Genomic DNA, 16,228 nt, shown 5'->3' with positions numbered 1-16,228 from the left:
CCACACTCTCCCTGTAATAAAAATATTTAAAAAAAAAAAAAAAAAAGGGGCAGGGCGCACTGAGCTTTCTTTGCCTAGGGTACTTACAATCAATTGCTGATTACACATTCACCTTTTCTGCCCGGAGCGAAGCGAAAGAGGAAGCAGATGGGAGCAAAGCGCCCCGGCTTTGGGCGGCAAAGCGTCCGGGAGCCAAGCATCTCTTTTTCGATCTCTTTGTTCTTCCTGCTGCTTGGCAAAGTGGTCCGCTACAGATTAACGGTGGAAGGGGTTCTTACACGCTGTGCGAAATCTCGATTAAAGCCGCTGCTCTGAGCACCCCGCTCAGCACTTTAGCAACCCCCGTGCGCAGCGGCCATCTTCTTTGCCTCTTTCTCACTTTGGATCATCTCTAATTTTTCATATAGATGATACTCTCACATTGGAACAAAAACAACATTTATACATTTTATTTATGTATTATTTTCTACTATGTATGTTTACAATACAGTAGGATGTAGACCAAACATATGAATAGTAAGCAAAACTAAATGTACAATTCAGATATTAGGATATCTTTTTTATTCAACTATTTTGTATGTGACCAAAATAAAATTTGTAATTATGAAGATACATACAATAAAATATAAAAAGAAAGAAAATTTTCTACTAATGTTAGGAATACTAATGAGGAATTGTATATGAGAGAAAACACCTAAAATTGGCTTAAACAACAATTAGTGAGTTATTTTTCTCTCAAACAACATAAAGTGTACAGTAAGGCAACCCCAGAATATCCCTAGGCACTTAGATTTCTTCTAATTATCTAGTTTATCAAGTTTAAAATATGAGTTTCCTGTTCTTTCCAATGGTACCTCCATAATCTATGGAAAACAGTCATCACATTTACATTTAAAGTAATAATTAAGAGTAAGGAGGAAGGAGTAAAAAGTGTGTTTATCAAGTGTCTTGTTTTTCCATTAAGAAATTTTCCTCACCATCTCTCTTTCAGCTCATATCACTTTGACCAGGTCATGTGGGTGCAGTTAGCAAAAGGACAGTCACTATAGGTAATGCATAACTTGGTCTGGAAGATGGGGGCTGATTCAAGAAGAAATAAAATGCTGACGCCTTCAGGACACATCTCCTCCTTCAACCATTTGCAAAGGTTACCTGCCTCCAGGAAATTGTTCTTCCCTGCAAGGAGTTGTTAATGAGTAGCTCCTGGGTGGCTCCCTTCATACCTGTATCCCTGGGTGGCTTCATTCCCACCCTTGGATCACTCCATCTTTTGGGTCACATAGGCAGAATAGGAGGAGGGGGGCATGGGAACAAAGGAAATCTGAAATCTATAAAAGAGGCAGGTCACCTCCCACTCCCTTGGGTACCAATTTAGGCACTCTCCTCTGTAGAAGACCCTGTGTCTCTGTCACTCTGTTATATCCTTTAAATAAAACTGTGCCTGGGCGGGTGTACAATTATCAACACCGGGAGAATGAACTCAAACTTGATCCTCAGGACCAGTATTAATGGTAGGTAGGCTATATCATTAGAGTTTTACTTTCTTCAACTTAGGCAAACTCCTGGTTCTGGCTACTCCTATCTGCCTACAGGTTTTCTTTAAAAAAAAAAAAAAGCATGAAAGGCACCAAAAAACAAGGAAAATCATGTTTATATATTTATGTCAAAGAAGTGCCAATCACATTTGCTAGTACCATGCTTTTGTCAAGGACTCCCACCTCTCTTTATTTACCATTTTTTATTTAGGAAAATGCTTGTGTTATTGCTATTGTTTTTAAAGATTAATGATATCATCTGATCATGTATTTTTGCCAGCAAAGTAATGGAATTTACCTCCAGGGAAGCTATAATTACATCTGGACCTTAAATCAGAGAACCTATCTCCTCAGCCCCCCAAAAAAGTAAGAGGTTCAGGACATTCCTTCTGGCATCAGGTTCCCAAAGCTGGTATCTTTCTGTAGAGCTCACCTTGAAACTGTGGTCCCTGAACCTGTTTGTTGGTACTCAGCATGACAAGCCAGTTCAGGGACTCAGGACTGCTCAGAGGAATGACCTTTTGTACCTTCAGGAAATAGTAATATATAAGTATTTTGAGGGAACTAGAACTAAGAGATACAATAGTTTCTGAAATCCTGTTAGTCGTGGGTATTTACCTGTTATATATCTCTCATGAAGTAAAAAATTCAAGTCTTGGATCTGCTCAGGCAGATGTATCACAGTAGTATGAAGAGAGAAAAGACAGACCATGTGGATTCCTCATAGCCTTGAATTAGGATGTTTTTCACAAGAGGATCTTTTAGATTCTTGTATGGATGTCAATGTGAGATGGTCAGAATGAGGAGCACCACCAAACTTAGCTTAGGGAAGACCTAATTGTGAACATTTTATTAATTACCATGGACAGCTCCTCAATATGTGTCCTTAGCATTCAGACCAGGTCAGCTGAGATTATTTGCAATCTTGTCTAAAACCAAATCTCAGAGATTCAGTTAATGTCACTATACCACATGTCATGTCTTATTTGAAGAATTGCCCTAGTGTCTTTATTTCAAAAGTTGCCGCATATGTCACTGAACTTTGTTCCTAATTATTTGATTTTGGAAAACAAATCTGTTTAATTGTTCTGTTTATTTTACATAAAATTCATCCTAATATCAGAATTAGTTTCATTTTTACTTTCTTTGGTTTTGAAACCATTTGAAAACTTTATTCAACTTTGTTCTTTTCAAGCAAAGATCATGTGTCTATCACCCCAGTGTTGGCAATATCCTTTCATAACTGCCTCTTTATTTCCTGAACTCAGTAAGTTCTGATACTTTTCTCCAGAAGGTGTGATTATTGAAGATAATTTCCTTTTGTTTGTGATAATGCTTTCATAATTGCAGTTATAAATGAAAGGACAGAACAAATCCCTTCTCAACTGGAAACTCACAGATTTCATTATCTTCTGCTCAATCAAATTCAATTTTACTTCCAGTGCTTTTTACACTCTGGGTCACATAACTGAAGCTGCATGGTCCTGTATCTTGTTTCCACTCCTCCTATCTAGATCTCTCTTACCTAAGGCAAATGCTATCCCTGAGGGCAATCTCCTTAGGGAGAAAGATGCAAAGTTGGTGACTGAAGCAGTCATGTGTTCAAATGCAGAATATTCTATTGTTTGGAAGCAAAAACTTAAAATGCTTCAGTAGCCTGTGAATAGATTTGGTTTCTTTGTAGCCTGGGAGCAATTTTTATTAAGTCATAATTCACAAAGTCCATTCTTCAAGTTAAATATTTATGGTTTGGACTGTATTATTAAACATTATCATGGCAAATTTTCTCATGGCATATAAAAATCATTGATCTACTTGAAAGAGAACAGTGTGGCAAATCAATTATTGTAATTTTTTAAATATTAAGGTATTTTACAGAAAGAAATCATACTAATAAACAAAATTTAACCTAGCCTCCATCTATATAGTACCATCTATATTTCTGATGGTACTATTACCTTTTAGATTGATAGAACTTTCAAACAATCTTTCTGTGACAGGAATACTGCCTTTAAGGAAAAAAAAAACATATTTCATTATCTTTGCATTCTAGATTTCTTCTTCTGTCAGGCTATACGGTTTGGATTTGAGGTGTACTCACAAAAACTCGAATGTGAGGCAATTTACAAATGAAGCTATAACCTAATCAGTTGAATAATTCATTATAGGGTTAATGATTTTTTAAATTTTAAATTCATTTATTCTAATTTGTTATACATGACAGCAGAATACATTTAAATTCATAGTATACATATAGAGCATATTTTTTCATGTTTCTGGTTGTAAACAAAGTAGAGTCACACCATACGTGTCTTCATAATGTACTTAGGGTAATGATGTCCATCTCATTACACCATCTTTCCTACCTCAATGCCCCCTCTCTTTCCATTCCTTCCTTTTGCCCTATCTAAAGTTTCTCTATTTCACCCATGCTCTCCCCCACCCCCATTATGGATCAGCATCGACATATAAGAGAAAACATTTGGCCTTTGGGTTTGGGAGATTGGCTAACTATACTTAACATCATATTCTCCAACTCCATCCATTTATCAGCAAATGCCATAATTTTATTCTCTTTTATTGGTGAGTAATATTCCATTGTGTATATATTCCACAGTTTCTTTATCCATTCATCTACTTAAGGGCATCAAGGTTGGTTCCACAATTTGACTATTATAAATTATGCTGCTATAAACATTTATGAGGCTGTGTCACTGTGGTATGCTATTTTTAAGACCTTTGGGTATAAATTGAGGAGTGGGATAGCTGGGTCAAATGGTGGTTCCACACCATGTTTTCCAAGGACTCTCCATACTGCTTTCCAGAGTAGTTGCACCAATTTGCAGTCTCACCAGTAATGTATGAGCGTGCCTTTTCCCCACATCCTCACTAACACTTGTTGTTTGTATTCTTAATAGCTGCCATTCTGATTGGAGTGAGATGAAATCTTAGAGTAGTTTTGATTTGCACTTCTCTACTTGCTAGAGATGTTGACATTGTTTTAAATATATTTGTTGATTGATTGTATTTCATCTTCTGAAAAGTGTGTGTTCAGTTCTTTAGCCCATTTATTGATTGGGTTATTCGGGGTTTTTTGGTGTATTTTGAGTTCTTTATATATCCTAGAGATTAGTGCTCTATCGTATGTGCATGTGATAAAAATATACTTCCATACTGAAGGCTCTCTTTCCTCCTCACTGATTCTTTTGCTGAAAGAAAGTTTTCAGTTTGAATCTGTTACATTTATTGATTCTTGATTTTATTTCTTGTGCTATAGGAATCTTGTTAAGGAAATAAGGGCCTAATCCAACATGATGAAGATTTGGGCCTACTTTTTCTTCTATTAGGCACAGGGTCTCTGGTCTAATTCTTAGGTCATTGGTGCACTCTGATTTGAGTTTTTTGCATGGTAAGAGATAGGGACTTATTTTCATTTTGCTACATATGAATTTCCAATTTTCCCAGCACCATTTGTTTAAGAGGCTATCTTTTTTCCAATGTCTATTTTCTGTGCCTATGTCTAATATGAAACAACTGCATTTATGTGGGTTCGTCTCTGTGTCCTCTATTCTGTACCATTGGTATATAAGTGGATTTTGGTGCCAATCCATGCTCCTTTTGATACTATTGCTCTGTAGTATAGTTTAAAGTCTGGTATAGTGAGTGATGCACTTGCTTCACTCTTCCTGCTAAGGATTGCTTTGGATATTCTGGGTCTCTTATTTTTCCAGATGAATTTCATGACTGTTTTTTCTATTTTTATGTGGAATGTCATTGGGATTTTGATTGGAATCACATTAAATCTGCATTACTGCTTTTGGTAGTAAGATCATTTTGACAATATTAATTCTGCCTATCTAAGAACAAGGAAGATCTTTCCATCTTCTAATGTCTTCTTTAATTTTTTTCTTTATTGTTCCTTAGTTTTTGTTGTAGAGGTCTTTCACCTCTTTCGTTAAGTTGAATCCCAAGTATTTTATAATTTTTTTTGAGGCTATTGTAAATGGGGTAGTTTTCCTCATTTCCATGTCAGAGAATTTGTCACTGATATACAGAAATGCCTTTAATTTATGGTGTTGATTTTATATCCTCCTACTTTGCTGAATTCATTTACTAGTTCTAGAAGTTTTCTGGTGAAATTTTTTGGGTCTTCTAGGTATAGAATCATATCATCGGCAAATAGTCCTAATTTGACTTATTTTTTCCTATGTGTATCCCTTTAATTTCTTTCATCTGTCTAATTGCTCTGGCCAGTGTTTCAGGAACTATGTTGAATTGAAGTGATGAAAAAGGACATCCCTGTCTTTTTTCCAGTTTTTAGAGGGAATGCTTTCAATTTTTCTCCTTTTTGAATGTTGTTGTCCTTGGGCAGAACAAAGATAGCTTTTACAATGATGAAATATGTTCCTGTTATTCCTGGTTTTTCTAGTCTTTTGAACATGAAGGGGTGCTGTATGTTGTTGAATGCTTTTTCTGCATCTATTGAGATGATCATATGATACTTACCTTTAAGTCTATTGATGTGATGAATTACATTTATTGATTTCCATAGGCTAAACCAACCTTGCATCCTGGATGAACCCCACTTGATCATGGTGCACTCTTTTTGATATGTTTTTGTATTTGATTTGCCAGAATTTTATTGAGAATTTTTGCATGTATGTTCATCAGAGATATTGGTCTAAAGTTTTCTTTTTTGTGTGTCTTTGTCTGGTTTTGGAATCAGGGTGATATTGGCCTCATAGAATGAGTTTGGAAGTGTTCCCTCTTTTTCTATTTCATGGAATAATTTGAGGAATATATATATATATATATATATATATATATATATATATTCTATTTTGAAGATCTTGTAGACCTCAGCTATGTATCCGTCTGGTCCTGGGCTTTTCTTGATTGGTAGGCTTCTGATGGTGATTTATTTAACCTTTTTATATCATCCTGATTCAGTTTGGGCAAATCATATGACCAGAAATTTGTTTATGCCTTTAATATTTTCTATTTTATTAGAGTACAAATTTTCAAAATAATTTCTAATTATCGTCTGTATTTCTGTAGTGTCCATTGTGATGTTTCCTTTTTCATCACAGATGTTAGTAATTTGGGTTTTAGCTCTCCTTATTTTCCTTAGCATGCCTAAAATTTTATCAAATGTATTTATTTTTTCAAAGAACCAACTTGTTTTGTCAATTTTTTCAATTGTTTATTTTGTTTCAATTTCATTGATTTCAGCCCCGATTTTAATTGTTTCCTGTCTTCTATTGCCTTTGTTGTTGATTTGTTCTATTTCTAGGGCTTTGAGGTATAATGTTAGATTATTTCTTTCCTTTCTTTTTCTTCTTTTAAAGGAACAAACTTCATGCAATGAACTTTCCTCTTAGTCCTGCCTTCATAGTGTCCCAGAGTTTTTGATGTATTATATTAGTGTTCTTATTCACTTCTAAGAATTTTTTTTATCTCTTCTTTGATGTTGTCTTCTGCAATCCATTTTTCATTCAATAGCATATTATTTAGTCTCCAGGTGTTGAAGTAGCTTTTATTTTTTTATCTTATCATTTATTTCTAGTTTCATTCCATTATGATCTGATGGAATTCAGGATAGTATCTCTACTTTTTTGTATTTGCTAAGAGTTTCTTTTTGGCATAATATATGGTCTATTTTAGAGAAGGATCCATGTGCTGCTGAGAAGAAAGTATATTCACTTGTTGATGGGTGAATATGCTATATATCTTTGTGAAGTCTAAGTTATTGATTATATTATTGAGTTCTATAGTTTCTTTTTGTTTGTTTGGAGGATCTAACCAGTGGTGAAAGAGATGTTTTAAAGTCACCCAGAATTATTGTGTTGTGGTCTATTTGACTCTTGAAATTGAGAAGAGTTTGTTTGATGAAAGTAGATGTTCCATTGTTTGAGGCTTATATACTTGATGTTGTTATACATTGTTGATGTATGGTTCCTTAAGCAGTATGTAATACCCATCTTTATACCTTTTGATTAACTTTGGCTCGAAGTGTACTTTATTTGATATGGGGATGGAAACCCCTGCTTGTTTCCGCAGTCCATGAGAGTGGTATGTTTTCCCCCCAATCTTTCACCTTTAGTCTGTGGATGTCTTTTCCTAGGAGATGAGTCTCTTGAAGGCAACATATTGTTGGGTCTCTTTTTTTTTTTCTTTAAATCCAATCTGCTAGTCTATGTCTTTGATTGATGAGTTTAGGCCATTAATATTCAGGATTATTGTTGAGACATGATCTGTATTCCCAGGCATTTTTGTTTATTTTTGGTATTATACTTGACTTTTTTTTTCCTTTGATTGATTTTACTTTTAGTGTATACTTTCACTTGCTGATTTTCATTCTTGTTTTTTATTTCCTCCTCATGGAATATTTTGCCTAGGATGTTCAGTAGTGCAGGCTTTCTAGTTGCTAATTCATTTAATTTTTTTTTAATCAGAGAAGGTTTTTATTTCATCATCAAATCTAATACTTAATTTTGTTGCATAGAAGATTCTTGGTTGGCATTCATTTTCATTCAGAGTTTGGTATATGTTATTTCAGTGTCTTCTAGTTTTCAGGATCTGGATTGAGAAATCTGCAGAGATCCTTATTGGTTTCCCCCTATATGTAATCTGAATCCTTTCTTTTATGTCTTTTAAAATTTTCTCCTCATTCTATATGCTACATATTTTTGTTTTAATATGTTATGATTTTGTACACTTGGAGTCCTGTAAACCTCTTGTATTTGATTTTTCAATTCATTCTTCGTGTTTGGAAAATTTTCTGATGTTATTTCATTGAACAGATTGTTCATTCCTCTGGTTTGGAACTCTATGCCTTCCTCTATTCCAATAATTCTTAAATTTAGTCTTTTTATGTTTTCCCATAATTTTTGAGTGTTCTGTTTATGGTTTCTTACCATCTTCACTGTGTGGTCAATATTATTTTCAAATTATATGTTTTGTTTTCATTATCTGAGATTCTGTCTTCCAAATGATCTAATCTGTTGGTGGCACTTTCTATTAAGTTTTTAATTTGGATTATTATTTCCTTTATTTGAAGGATATTCATTTGGTTTTTCACAGAACTTCTATCTCCTTATCAAAGTAATGTTTTGCTTCCTATATTTGCTTATGTAGCTCTTCATCAAAATGATTTTTTGCTGCCTGTATTTGCTCTCTTATATCATCCTTTAATTCACAGAACATTTTAATTATGTACATCCTGAACTCCTTGTCTGTCATTTCTTCTGTTGTGCTGGCCATGGATTATATTAATGTAGCATCTTGGTTTGTTTGGGGAACTTTCTTCCTTTGTTTATTCAGGTTATTTGTGTGTCTTCCCTTCTACTACTGAGGATTCGAGGTTACAGTTCTTACCCTAAAAGGCTTAGAGTGTCCTTGCTGGGTTCCAATACCTCCCCGTTAAGGGAAAGAACAATATTAACATATCCCAATACAAATAATGTACAGCCTAAAACCAAGTAGCTGCTGTTAAGATGTTTACAGTTTTGTCACTATGTACAGAAATGATGAGTTAAATTATTACCTACAATATAAACAGTAGGTTTGCAAAATTGTCTACAGTTTCTGATGATGGACAAAGAGAGAACTAGGAGTGGGGTATAGGATGAGATGTTAAGGAGGTAGGAGGTGAGGATATAGAGTTATTGATCTTAGGAAGCGTTAAAGAGGGATCTAAAGAAGGTGGCTAGTAGCAGGAGAAAAGAGAGAAAGTGATTTTGGGGAGACAAGTAAGTGGGAAGACTAATAGAGAGAGTCCAAAAAACAAACAAAATTTTAGAAAAATAAAAATGTAAAAATAGGAGATAAAAGAATATACAACACAACTGTAATATACTATTCAGCACCTTCCAGTCCTCAATAACCTAATTCATAAAAAATACTTGGTTTCACAAATGTTAGAGATGTGAGGCAGGAGAAGAGAGAAAGAGAAAAGAAAAAAAGAGAGAGAAAGAAAAATTCTTGAAGGAAAATACAAGCATTGTTTTTGTTGGATTTTAATATCTTTCCTGCTTCCCTTCCCATCTAACTGCTGCTCCTGCACAGGAATCTCCACTGCCAGGCCAGCTCAGGTCTCCAGGCCTCAGAGTCAGTACTTGCAGAGAAATAGTATTCCCTCTAGTAGAATCTCAGGTCACAGAGTGACACAGAATGATCGACCATCTTACATCCTCTGGGTTAATAATTTGAATGGATTACTTGGTGGTAATGGTGATGCCAGTCTTGGGAATCAGGATTGGTCCTCATTCCCCCAATGTTGAATATTAAACACCTGAAAAATGCTGAGACAAAAGTAGAAATCAAGTTTCATTTTAGGGCTGGAACAGAAATAGACAGGAGAAGGGGACCCAATAACTAGATCCCTGCGAGGGGGTGTGTCTTGCCCCTATATAGATTTCAGGTTTCCTTTCTTCTCATGCCCCTTCCTTTTCTTATCTTGCCTACATGATGAAGAGGCAGGAGCCTCCCAGGGGATACCACTCTCTATCCTCCACACCTGCCCAAAAGGCAGAAAAAGAGCCATCCAGAGGTGCTCATTAGCAACTATTTGTGTTGGGAGTAGCAACTCCTTTGATACAATTCCCTATAGGTAACATTGGTAACTGGTTGAAAGGTGGAGAAGTACTCTGGAAGTGTTAGCATTTTATGTCCTTTTCTTTGAGTTAGCTCCCACCTTCCCAACTGTATAATCTATCATTTACCTGACTACCTGCTCTTTTTCATTATCTCATTAGTAGGTGTTATGGCTTGGATATGAGGTGTCTCCCAAAAGCTCATGTATAAGACAATAAAAAGATTCAGAGGAGAAATGATTGGATTGTGAGAGTCTTAACCTAATCAGTGTATTGATCCCTGGTGTGGCTGGAGGAAGTGGTTAATTGGGGGCATGGCTATGGGGTATATATTTTTTACCTGGAACTGGAGTCTCTCTCTCTCTCTCTGCTTCTTCATCATGTGAACTGCTTCCCTCTGCCACACACTCTGCCATGATGTTCTGCCTCACCTTGAGCAGAAATGGAGTCAGTTTTCTCTACACTAAGACCTCTGAAACAGTGAGCTCTCAAACTTTTCCTCCCCTACAGTTGGACTAGTCATATCCTTTAGTCACAGCAGCAAAAAAGCTGACTGAAACAGTAGGTAGGTGGGAAGTAGGTAACTAAAGATATGCCCTTGGGAATTATAATATATTTGCTTTCAGGCTGCCAAGAGCTGAGTAGCCTTCCTCTGCTACACCCTCCCACCATAATGTTCTGCCTTCCTTCCTCCTTAGGGTGATGAAGTCAGCTAAGTTAAGACCTCTGAAACCATGAGTCCAAAATAAACTTTTCCTTCTCTAAGTTTTTCTTTTCAGGTATTTTGGTCCCAGTGATGAAAAGCTGACTAACACACAGGCCAAATAGTTGAATCCAGAAAGAATAAGTTGATTTTAGGAGAAAATGTCCTTTAAAAAATACTATCCATCTAGTCTTCAGTATTTAACTATTTTAACAAAATTATTTTTATTAGCAATATATTTTATCTGGGTACATTTGTAGTTACAGCCTTCAAAAGGTTCACTTATACTATTTATAAATGTAAACTGCTATAAATATGAAAAAAAAACAAAATAAGAAAAATAAATAGTCCAGAGTCAGCAAGCATTTACTAAAGACTTATTATCTAATCAGTTTTATAGTATGTAGGCTCAAGAATGACTGACTCTCTCTCTCTTTCTCTCTCTCTCTCTAAAGTAAAAGGGAAATTAAGTCATAAATGATTTCCACAAACATTTTCTCTTCTGAACCACTGTAATATTTTATAATAACATACTCTTTAAGATTTCAGGCAAATATTTCAGTCTTATAATGCCAGAGCATTATTTGCTTATCCACCTAGTAGTTTGTTTTTATTAAGCACCTCTTGTGTATGTTTTAGAAACCATGCAAGATACATGGAAGAGGCAGAAGAGAATGAAGCATACCCTATATCTTTGATGTGCCTGGGAAGTCAGACACATGTTTAAACATGCATGGATAAAAGAGATACATCATTCAGCATAGTTACCAAGGCAGAACATTAAGGGTATACTTGAAGGATTAATTAATTCTCTTTATTCATTCATACAAAGTCTAGGAAGTCTCTCTGTTGAGGCTTTGGAGCTCTTCTGGGTAGGACTTGTGATAGAGAATATGAAAATCTCTCCACATTGTAATTGTTCCATATTGTAATCCTAAAAAAAAGGAGTACTGGGATTGATAGTTAAACTAGTCATTGATAGAGTCAACAAATTGAATATCATTCTATGGAAGAAACCGAAGACATACATAAACACACACACACACACACACACACACACATACGTACATATTTTACCCAATTTGTTGCACAGATGAGGGAAGTAAAATAGTAGAACAATATGGTTCTGATACTTACAACATTTCCATTGAGTTTCTGTGTGTAATTCAAACTTAATTGTTAAGTTTTTCTGATGTTTAGACATAGAATCAAAAAACTGATTTACATATTAATTTATTTTAATTTGGAAAAACATCCAGTGTGTTGGCTTAGAGCCATTTCTCTATCCTTTTTAAATGTACACTTCTCATGGATTAACTTTTATAAGTGTTTACTGAGTTCTGACACATCTCTATCTCTGGACACATATTTCAGATCTGTTTCTGACTCTATATCACTTAGAGGTTATTGCAATGAAAAAGTCTAATATTTGAAGTAGGAATGATTTCTTCTTATTAAGGTACATGATGAACATAGATTTCCTCTCTGAATCAAAATTGCGATATCTCAATATGAACAACGTCACTAGCTCTGGAAATTAGGGATCATGTCTGTTGACTTACCCCTATCTTCCAGGTTTCTAGAGTAGTGCACAAAACTCACAGCAGTGCTCAATTTATCTTTCAGTAGATGAAGATCAAATATACGTATGACTGAATAAGTCTATGAGTGATATTGTTTAACTTTTTCATACTCAGAATCAGATAAATTGCAACCAACATGGATATGGTTTTCACACATATTTGGTGCCCAAAATAAATGTTTATGAAAGACATAATGAGGGACACAATGACTCATAAGATAATTCTTACTTAATGTTGCTGCAATTGCATAATGGAAGGCAAACAATGAATAAAAAGAGAGGAACAAAGCAGGTCAAGAAAGAAATGGAGGTGTTTTATACGGAATGTTTAAGATAGAATTGTGGGAAACATTAGACTGAAAAAAAAGATTTTTCGATAGTGAAGAGATAACATGCAGGGATCTGAGCAAGTTCACCCAAGCAAAGGAATAGTTTGTGCAAAGCACTTTACTTAGGAATAAGCTTGGCAAATCCATGGAACAACTAATAGGTTTGTGGTTGGAATGGAGTGGAAAACAAGAAGAGAGGAGGATTGACTTCAGAAAGTAAGTCAGGGTAAGAGCACGTTGTATCATTTTGGTGATGAAAAAATAATTTTGGTTTTTATTTCAACATTAGGAAGTTTGAAGATGGGAATGGTGCAATATCATTTATTTATTTTTATATGTAAGATAATGGGGCTGAATGTAGGGAGATATATATTAGCAAGAGATTTGGGGTACAGGTATAAGCACTTAGGTGATCCCTGCTTCTGGATTCAAAGGTAAAACAAAGTGGGGCTTTATTTTTTTTTCTTTTTTTAATTGGTTGTTCAAAACATTACAAAGCTCTTGACATATCATATTTCATACATTATATTCAAGTGGGTTATGAACTCCCATTTTTACCCCAAATACAGATTGCAGAATCACATAGGTTACACATCCACATTTTTACATAATGCCATATTAGTAACTGTTGTATTCTGCTACCTTTCCTATCCTCTACTATCCCCCCTCCCCTCCCCTCCCCTCCCATCTTCTCTCTCTACCCCATCTACTGTAATTCATTTCTCTCCTTGTTTTTTCCCCATTCCCTTCACAACCTCTTATATGTAATTTTGTGTAACAATGAGGGTCTCCTTCTATTTTCCAATGAAGTATAATTTGGAATTTATCAGGTATTTCAACCACTGGAGGCATCTCTAGATCTACTGGTAATGAAGGAGCATTCTGTACCTCTGTGTTTTTAATACTCTGAACCTGAATATTTTTTCTGGTATATTGCGATAACTTATATCCCATAGCCAATGACTTCTAAAGTGATTCTTATGTTGAATTTTCTCGGACTCAGTAGTTGGAAATGAAAGGGAAAATTGTTCTTCAGATACTATGAATGAATCAAGTTGTCAGGATATACGCATATGAATGGCTACTTGATAACTTTGTCACTGCTCTAAACTTTCAATTAGTTTTTTACACCAGTCTGATTAGAATCACCACAGTTACATGAGCTACCTAGGTAAAGATTAATGAGCTGCCTGAAGAGTTGATCCTCAGGGATATCCTTAATCTTATTTTCCTCACTCAATCTATACAGACCTCTCCTGCAATGCAATTAAAATCATTAAATAACACATACCAGAAAAAAATAAAGGGGCATACTCTGTACATGCAGATTTCCAACAAAAAGCAGCATGAGTATCAAGTGTTTTGGCTTCTTTCCGAGCTCAGTAATGATCAGTGAAGTCATGTGCAGAAAATATTTGCAGCATGTAAAATTTTTGAAGCTGTTGCTAAATCAAAAATGAATGCAAATAATGTGTAGTTTGCAAATCTTTAATTAGTTCAACCAAAAGATTGACTATTTGCTTTAATATGACAGGACCTCTAAATGAATACTTTTAAACTTCAATAGCCAGTCCTGTAAAATTACTAAATAAATCATTACAGATTATAACATTCAGAAACATGGAGTCTTATGGTTAGAATTGCAGCATTTGTTCAATTATGCAAGCACTCTGTATAGTCTTTCATAATTCATGTATAAAATATTTATCTGCTGAGTTTGGATAGTATGGTTATTTTTTACTGATATGGCACAATTGATCATGGTCATTACATAACTTTATGTCAATCTTACTTTCATTCAAAGCTACTTTTATACAGTATATTTAAGTTGACACCATCTATCCAAGTAATCCACCATTTTTATCAAAAACTACTTTAGAAAGATCATTTCTCAGGCAAATGGATATGAAAGACACATAGGAGTGAAATAAAAGAAGACTTAGATGAATGAAAATACATTAATCTTTCAATGCTACAAAATAATTTGAAGTTTAATACTGTTATAAACTAAATACTATGTATTTTTTATGAACAAACAAATGTTTGTATATTAGAATAAATAATAAAGAAGAGCCTCCCAAAATGTTGAGAAACAAGAATGATCAGTGATGTCATACCCTTCTAAGAATTCCATATAGTAATCTAATCATTATTCTAAGATGCAGACAATAAATCATTGCAACAGAACGCAGTGGAAAAATAATATTTCTCAATAAGAAGTTAAAATAGTGTAAGTTTATATCTTAAGTCCTTACCCCATAATATAACAAAATAGATTTCAGATGTGTTAAGATTTAAACATGTAGAAATCAAATCATTAACAATTAAAACAAATATATAGCTACTCATGGTAGGACATTCCTGTTATCTCAGCTACTCAGGGAGCTGAGACAGGAAGATAGGCGAGGCAACACAGGAAGAATATATCTAAAAATTAAAAATGAAAAAAAAATAATTGTGCTCTCGGAACAGGAACAGATATAAACAAAATTGCCATACTATCAATTCTCTGCTAATTATTTTGTAAACTTAATGCAATCTCATCAATTTCTCAGAAGTTTTGTGCAAACTTTGGCAAACTGTTCAAAGCATGAAAAAATAAAGATCTTTTATAGGCAAAGACATCCACAAACTAAGGGCGAATGGATGGAAAAAGACATGCCATGAAAATGAAAATCAAAAGCAAGCTGGGATAGCTACTCTCATAACTTAAAAGTAGACTTCAAGCTAAAATAATGAGAAGAGACAAATGGAGGTCACTTCATACTGGTTAAGGAAATCATCCAACAACAAGATAAAATGATTTCATTCATGTCCCAAACATCAGTGTACCTATATACGGAAAAAAACCCTTATCAAACAGTACTGTATGATTTCAAAGTAAAGACCCTTTAGAACAAAAATGCTATTAATCAAATGACAGACATCTGTGAAATATTTCATCCATTGACAACTGAATTCATTTTCTTCTCAGAGTTATATGTAATTTTCTCTAAAATAGATCATATTTTAACCCACAAAGCAAGTTGTACAATATACAAAAAAACAGAGATGATGTCTGAAATTCTATGAGGTCATAATGGAATAAAATGAAAAATTGATCATTAGATAAAAATAGAAATTATTTTAATACATAGAAATTAAATAATACATTTTTTAAAAATATTTACATTTTAGTTGTAGTTGGACACAATACCTTTATTATTTATTTATTTATATATGAGTCTGAGGATCAAATCCAGGCCCTCGCACATGGTGGGCACTGAGCCACAACCCCAGCACCTAAATAATACACTTTTGAATGAAGAATGAATCATAGAAGAAATCAGTGAATAAATGAGAATAGAGATATCAAAATCTCTGGTATCAACATATTAAAATTTCTGGGTCTCCATGAAGGAAGGTTTCTAAAGGGAAAGTTTATAGCACCAAGTTTATACATAAAAAAAGAAAGACTGTAAATAAATATTCTATTATACCTCAAG

The sequence above is a fragment of the Marmota marmota genome, unplaced genomic scaffold (genome assembly GCF_001458135.2).
Source record: "Marmota marmota marmota unplaced genomic scaffold, marMar, whole genome shotgun sequence".
Lineage (NCBI taxonomy): Eukaryota > Metazoa > Chordata > Mammalia > Rodentia > Sciuridae > Marmota > Marmota marmota.
The sequence above is the reverse complement of the archived record's forward strand: the minus strand, read 5'-3'. Positions refer to the sequence as shown.